General features: G+C 44.2%; 1 non-coding gene across 1 annotated transcript; it reads right to left on the reverse strand.

The window, feature by feature from the left end:
- Window positions 1-7,221: 7,221 nt before the first annotated feature.
- TRNAE-UUC lies at window positions 7,222-7,294 on the reverse strand. The gene has a single exon. It is a non-coding gene; the product is annotated as a tRNA-Glu (tRNA).
- Window positions 7,295-8,165: the final 871 nt, after the last annotated feature.

The following is an 8,165-nucleotide window of genomic DNA, read 5'->3' on the forward strand; positions in this document are numbered from 1 at the left end:
TTCAGGAGGCTGCAGATAGAATAGAAGACGGAGAGAATGGAAAAAGCATAGAATTTGGAGCCAGGGGACCTGGACTTGAGGCTTCCTATAAAGGAATTGCTACCTTTCTCCATCAAACAAAACTCAGGATCTCTGAGATTGGCCTTGGAGGAAGAGTCTTCTCTTGAAAAGGGGCTCCTGGACCACACAGTGCAGCTGTGTGTTCCATAAGATTCTCCTTCCTGTTGAGACAATCTTTCTGGTTACCTCACTGGCCTTGGGGTGTAGTGGAGATCACTCCTTTTTAATATTCTGGTCTGAAAGTGCCTCTATAGCACAGCTGAGACGGAGGTAGAACTTTTAATTTAAAAGTTTGGGGAAAATGAAGCCATCGTGATGTGCAATGAGCTCATCGGGCTGACCCTGACTGTGCAGCAGAATCATCTGAAATGGGTATTAAAATATAGATTCTTGGTGGTTTGGTGCCAGGTCTTGGACTAGTATTTGAAAAACCATATGGGGGATATTACAGGCTTCACCCTGCCCTGAAGCTTTATCAGACTTCTACGTGGTGGGCATCAACTTAGTACCACCTGGGAGAATTCATTGTCCCTCCTCTTGTTCACTCTTGTATCCCAAGTGCCAGATAGAGCGCCCAGCACAGAGCAAGACCTCTGAAAATGCAGTACTGGTAGAATAGCAGCCTGTGTAAAACTTGCCTTCTTAGTTCCTGTTGCCTGCCTGAAGATGTGTCTCTTCCCTAGATGTATACCACCTTCCAGGGACACCAGGCTTACCCACCCCCAAGCAATTCTTATAATTTATACTACAAGTCACAACCTGATAAGCACCATCTCATACAACCTTTGTAAGTGAGGAAGAGCATGTTTATTTCAGGCTCTGCTACTTATTCACCGTGTGATTCAACCTCTGTGACCTCAGTAACCTCATCTGTAAAGTAGTAATGATGATAAAACCTGCTAATTGGACTGTTGAAATGAATGAAACTAGGTAAGAAAACAGGGTTTTACAAGTTGGCTATACAAACATCATTGTTATTCATTTGGTCCTGAGGGCTAAAGGAGGTAATGTATGAGAATAGTCAGTTCGCTCAACCAGTATTTATTGAGCACCACTAGGCAATGGAGATTCAATGAAAGGAAAAAACAGACCCATTCCCAAGATGACAATCCAAAACACAGTCACTGCTGGCATCAACCAGCAGTCTATTCTAATGACAAAGAGATTTTTTTCCAAGTCCGATGTCTGTGGGCTTAGCAGCCTCTGCTGAGTATTAGCAGAATCTTGGCACCTCCTCTCCCACCAAAATGTTTTCCAATTATTTCTGCCCCTGAGACTCTGGAATCAGGGCATCCCAGCTACACTCAAACCAGTCTGTCAGCTATGGTTGTCAAGAGGGATGCACCTATATTTTTTCCCTCTAGCTCCAGCCCCCACTTGACCACAGCTGAAGCCTGCAAAGCCACTCAGAGAACCCTTCCCTACCCCAGGTATCACCCAGCCTGAGAAAGTCGATTGTACCCTTTCCTTTCTTGCCTGTCCTCCAGCATAACTTCTCTTTCTAGTTCTAGTTACTCCCTCGTATGTGGGTGAATACCAACAGATGCGGCTGTGTGAATATGGGGAGTGGAGAGGAGGGTTGTCTACACTAGCAGCAATATACTTAGAAATATTTTGTTACACAAATACCCTTGAACTTCACATCAACCCCGTGAGATAGGCAAAATATGAGGATACTAAGACTAAGACTTGTTTGTGATTTGCTCAGTATCTCAGAGGCAGGAAGTGTTGTAACAGAAGCTGGAACTCAGTGTTTTTGACCCCAGATCCAGACTAATCTTATGGCTACGTGTTCCTGTTGATCCTGACTGTTTCTAGGCCAGTTTATGGGAAGAGAGTAACAGGAGCCTGCCTGGTTGGGCAGTTGGCCTAGTGTTAAAAATTTACTGTGGGTAAGAATCTGTATAGAGGCGTGTAGAGGTGATCAGAAGCAATCCTAGGAAGGGGATCTCCAAAGAGGTTTTTTTAAAAATGTGCTTGTGTAGAAAAGTGAGAAGTGGGGATGGATTAGGGTTGGGGAGCAGTGTCTGGGGGGCCTGTATTTACTAATTGACTTCCCTTTGTATTATTTGAAGTTTTTACTGGGAGCATATGTCACTTTTATATTTTTTTAAAAGTAAACATCCAGGAAAGAAAACTATTTTTATATGTGGCTATAAATATGTGTTCATCTCATCAGTTGGAAGCTAAATTTGTTTTTCTTGCAAACTAATGATAAATAAAGAAAATTAAAGCCTCAGGTCCAGTAAATGGTTGTTATGATGAGAATTCCCATCCCCAGTAGGGGAGCCATATGACTCATGCAGGCACAGGGGCTGTTTTCTTTCATATTCTAACACAGCAGACAGAATGATCCTTTTCAAAGATAGATCATGTCAGTTGCCTGATTTGAAACCCTTTGGTAGCTTCCCATTACATCCAGAGCAAACCCAAACCCCTTACCCTGGCCTCTGAGGCCTTCCATGACCTTCATCTGGCCTATCTTGCTAACCTCATGTTATGCGTTGAATTGTGTCCACCTAAAATTCATGTGTTAATGTCCTAACCCCCAGTACCTCAGAATGTGACCTTATTTGGAAATAGGGCCCTTGCAGATGTGATTAAATTAGGATGAGGTCATACTGGAGTAGGTCGGGCCTTAATCCAATATGACTGATGTCCTTATAAGAAGGAGAAATTTAGAAGCAAGTGCGCGCACACGCGCACACACACACACACAGAATGCCAGGTAAAGATGAAGGTGGAGATTGAGGTGATGTGTCTACAAGCCAAGGAAGACCAAAGTTTGCCAGCAAACCACCAGAATCTAGGAGAGAGGCACAAACAGATTCTCCCTCACAGCCATAGAAGGAACCAACCCTGCCAACACCTTAATCTTGGACTTCTAGCCTCCAGAACTGAGGCAATAAACGTTTCTGTTGTTTAAACCACCTGGTTTGTGGCACTTTGTTATGGCAGCCCCAACAACCTAATACACCTCATCTCTTAGTGTTCAGCCTCTCTCTCACTTGCTACCAGCACACTCCCTTTTTTTTTTCTTCAGTTCCTCACACACCCAGTTTATTCCTGCCTCAGGATCTTTGCACTAGCTGTTTCATTTTCCTCAAATGTACCTCCCTCAGACTTTTGCATGATTAGTACCTTCTTATTATTCAGTTTAAATGACCTCTCTTATAGAAGCCTTCCCTCACCTCCCAGTCATTCTTAATTACTTCACGCTCTTTTTTCTTCAGAGTAGTCATCGTCATCTGAGGTTTTCTTAGTTATGTGTTTATAGTATATTTCCCCCAATTAGAATGTAAGTTCCATAGGGATTTTTGTCCACCACTATATGCCCAGCTTCTACCTAGACGTACCTGGCACACTATAGGCAGTCAATAAATATTTATTGAATGAATGATCGAATGAATGAGAAGAGTTCTTCACTGATAGATTTGTTTATTAAGCATTTATTGAATCTCTACTACTTGACAGCCACTCTGACAGAACTCGAGGCACAAAGGCAAATAAGATAGGGTCCCTGCCCGCTGTCTTTCTAAAAGTCTGTGGCTACTGCCAGATCCCAATACTGCTGTAGTAGAAAGAGCATAGGCTTTGGAGTCTGACAGGCCTAAGTTCATGTCCTAACTCTCAGTTACTAGCTGTGTGATCCTGGGCAAGGCACCTAACCTCTCTGTACCTCGGTAATCTTTTCTGCCAAAGGGGGATAATGTTAATACCTAACCTAGAGAGTTGTGGTAAGAAATAAATGAGACAGATAATGTGTGTAAAAACCTCAGCAGTGCCTGGTACCCAATAATGCTTTAAAAGGCATTCTAGGGGCTTCCCTGGTGGCACAGTGGTTGAGAGTCCGCCTGCCGATGCAGGGGACACGGGTTCATGCCCCGGTCCGGGAGGATCCCACATGCCGCGGAGCGGCTGGGCCCGTGAGCCACGGCCGCTGAGCCTGCGCGTCCGGAGCCTGTGCTCCGCAACGGGAGAGGCCACAACAGTGAGAGGCCCGCGTACCGCATAAAAAAAAAAAATGGCATTCTACTTCTATTTCGCTCTAATTAAATAACCAGGGCCCTTCTGCTCACAGTTATTTGCCTCCCTTTGGGGGAAATTAACTATTCCCCAAGACAGTAGTAGAAATAATTTGGTCTAAAGGGATTCCCTGGATGGCCCCAGTACTTGTATCAGGGATCTCCGGGGAGCCATTCAAGTGGAGAAGACACATGTTGGAAATAAACACCCAACCTACTTCCCTTCATGCCCCATTATGAGGTAGTCATTCATTCATTCGTTCCTTCATTCATTCAGCAACTATTTATTGAACATCAATTCTGTCCCAAGCACTGTGTTGAGTGCTGGATGTACAGCAGCCAACAACACAGACATGGTCCTTGTCTTCACAGGGCTTACAGGCTAGTAGAGGCTCTTTGTTTCTTTTCCTTGTACTCTTTCAGCAAATATTTATTGGGCCTGGTACTTCCAGGCTTTTGCTATCTAGAGAGAATAGTGACATCATGCCACTATCCGTTGTTACCCGAGATGACCAAGTAGCCCTGGATCTGGGGCAGCCATAGGCAATGGTGTTCATCCTTGGGGTTTTGCAGGCTTAGGAACCCTCCACAAATTAGCATTTAAAAAATTTCCACGTATTGAGTGCTTGCTTTGTTTGAAGTGGTAGATTCCATGCTTTACATCTATTGTTTTGTTTAATCCCCACAACCTTGAGAAACAGATACTGTTATTATACCCTATGTCAGCTGAGGAAAGGGATGCTCATGCTGGTGGGAGGGTGAAGTGACTCGTCCTAGGTTATACAGTTAGGAAGTGGTGGAGGTGGAATTCAAGTCTAGGTCTGTATGACTCCCGAGCCTCTTTCTATAATACCACGACGCTTCAATATTTCCATAGGCTATTGGCTATTTTTGCTAAGGAAGCATTACACAGGACTGACTTACTGAAAGCTAGGAGAGCTCTTTTTTTTTTTTTTCTGTACATGGGCCTCTCACAATTGTGGCCTCTCCCGTTGCGGAGCACAGGCTCCGGACACTCAGGCTCAGCGGCCATGGCTCATGGGCCCAGCTGCTCTGTGGCATGTGGGATCTTCCTGGACTGGGGCACGAACCCGTGTCCCCTGCATTGGCAGGCAGACTCTCAACCACTGCACCACCAGGGAAGCCTCCCAGGAGAGCTCTTGAAAGAAAAAATAGGACATTAAATAGAAAGGAATCTCCAAGTTTCCATACCTTCTTTTATTAGTTGTCTATTGCTGTGTAACACTATTGCCACAGACTTAGTGGCTTCAAACAGTACACATTTATTATCTCACAGTTTCTGTGGCTCAAGAGTCTTGGCGAAGCTTAGCTGGGTTGTTTGCAAGGCTGAAATCAAGGTATTGGCCAGGGCTGGGCTCTCATCTGAGGCTCACCTGGGGAAGAATCCACATCCAAGCTCACATGATTATTCATAACATTCAATTCCTTGTGGGCTGCCCCACTGAAGGCATCAGTTCCTAGCTTAGTGTCAGCCAGAGGTCACTCTTGCTTCTTTGCTGTATTAGTTAGGGTTTGCCACAGAAACAAAACCCATTGTGTGTGTGTGTGTGTGTGTGTGTGTGTGTGTGTACAGATATGGACAGTGAGAGGGAGGCGGGGGAGAGAGAGAGAGAGAGAGGAGGTTATGAGGAATTTGCTCATGTGATAAGGGAGATGGCAAATTCAAAGTCCACAGGGCGGGCCAGCAGGCTGATGACCCAGGGAAGAGCCAATGTTGTAGTTTAAGTCCAGGAATTCCCTATTGCTCTGGGGAGGTCAGTCGTTTGTTCTACTCAGGCCTTCAGCTGATTGGATGGAGCCCACCCACAGTATGGAGGGCAATCTGCCTTGCTCAAAGGCATCAATTTAAATATTAATCTCATACAAAACCAGCAGAAACATCCAGAATAATGTTTAACTAAATATCTGGGCACCGTGGTCCAGCCAAGTTGACACTTAAAACTAACCATTACACTTGCCATTGTGGGCCTCCCCAACATGACCACTTGCTTCATCAAAGCCAGTAAGGAAGAGAGTGTCCTAGCAGGAGGCTCCTTACAAGATTATGCAGCATAACCACAGAAGTGCTAACCTGCTACTAGTGCCATATTCTGTTAGAAGAAAGTCACAGGTCCTGCCCGCATTCAAAGGGATGGTGATGATGGGGGTTCTGGGGGCCATGTTAGAGCCTTTCTGCCACAGTCCACCTCTTGACTTCCAATGATTCACATCCCTCCCACATTCAAAATACATTCACTCCCTCCCAAAATTCCCCGAGGTCTCATCCCATTATAGTATCTGCTTAAAGTCCAGAGTATCATCACTTAAATCAGGTCCAGGTGTGGATGTGGTCCTTTAAGTACAATTCCTCTCAATATGATGATCTATAAAACTAAAGAGACAAATAATCTACCCCTATACAACCAACAGAAAATGGTGGGGAGGCATAGAATACCCACTATAGACATTTCCATTTGAAAAGGGTGCAGGGGGTCTTGGGAGGCATCAAAGGGTCCATGGCAATTTTGAAATCCAGCTGGGCAAATGTTAAATATTCCCTGATTAGTTCTGAATCGCTTGGTTCTGACCTCTGACTTATCCTTCCTTTTTCATGAAAGGTGGCACAAGTTTGCAGCTGAGTAGTTTTATCAGCCTGCTTCCTGCCAATAGAATTTTGGGGGGTCCAAAATTTCTTTAATTTTGTACTCTCTGTCTCAGTCCAAGCTAACAGTGTTTCTGCTGAAATAACTTTCTCAAAAACTTTAGGAGTCTTCAGTGGATTTAATTGAGGTTCACTCCATTAGAAAAAATACATACACACAGATCTGTTCAAGATAAGCTCCTCTCTACCTTGGACTCCTGAGATGGCTAGGTACATAGCTCTTAAGCTTCCTAGAGGCCCTATTGTTTGAAAGGTTCCGGGAGGCATACCCTTAATCTCTTGAAAGGGCCCATTGTATGAGTGAATAGCACTCTGATCCTTTGATCTTTCTGAGGTTTTAACAAAAGATTGTACAGCCACTCTCTCAGCCTTCTCTCAATGCCATGCTTTCTTAAGAGTGCTTGGAAGCCATTTCCTTCTTTCTTTCTTTCTTTTTTTTTTTTTTTTTTCGCCACACCGTGTGGCTTGTGGATCTTCCCCAACCAGGGACTGAACCTGGGGCCACAGCAGTGAAAGTGCTGAGTCCTAACCACTGGACCACTAGGGAAGTCTGCCATTTCTTAATCTTTGCATCTTCTGCCATCTGGAGCGGCTGAGAATCAATCATGTACTGGTTTCTTCTAGTTTTAACAGTTTTTTTCTTAATTTATTTCTCCCCTCACATTTTACTATGGGTAGCAAGAAAATACCAGGCCACACCTTCAACACTTTGCTTGGAAGTCTTGTTGAGTAAATATGCAAATTTATCACTTTCGTGTTCTACTTTCCACATTAACTTCAGGCAACAATTTCAATAAGCTTTTTTTCCACTACTTAACAGGGATTCCCCCATAACCCTGTGCCTGCCACACGGTAAATGCTTAATAAATTTTACTGTTGCTATTATTACATATACAAGAGGAAAAACAACACTTGTCTTCCAAGATTGTTGTGAGAATTTCATAAGATTATTTGTTAAACTGCCTGGTCTTTAGTAGTTATGTAGACCCCTTCCCTTTACTTCTGTTATGGACTATTTGTGTCCCTCTAAAATTCATATGCTGAAGCCCTAGACCCCCCCAGTATGGCTGTAATTGGAATAAGGAAGTAATGAGTTAAATAAGGTTGTAAGGGTGGGGCCCGGACCCAACCCAATAGGATTAGTGTCCCTTTAAGAAGAGACACCAGAGAGCTCACCCTCTCTTGCTCCCTCTGTGTACTTACTGAGGAAAGGCCATCCATGTGAGGACACAATGAGAAGGTGGTTGTCTACAAACCAGGAAGGGAGCTTTCATCAGAAACTGACCATGTTGGCACCCTGATCTCATACTTCAGCCTCTAGAACAATGAGAAAATAAATTTCTCTTGTTTAGGCCACCCATTCTATGGTATTTTTTGTTATGGCTGCCTGAGCTGACTAATACACCCTCCTTGGGTAA

The sequence above is a fragment of the Monodon monoceros genome, unplaced genomic scaffold (genome assembly GCF_005190385.1).
Source record: "Monodon monoceros isolate NGI ecotype Baffin Bay Population unplaced genomic scaffold, NGI_Narwhal_1 Super_Scaffold_22, whole genome shotgun sequence".
NCBI lineage: Eukaryota > Metazoa > Chordata > Mammalia > Artiodactyla > Monodontidae > Monodon > Monodon monoceros.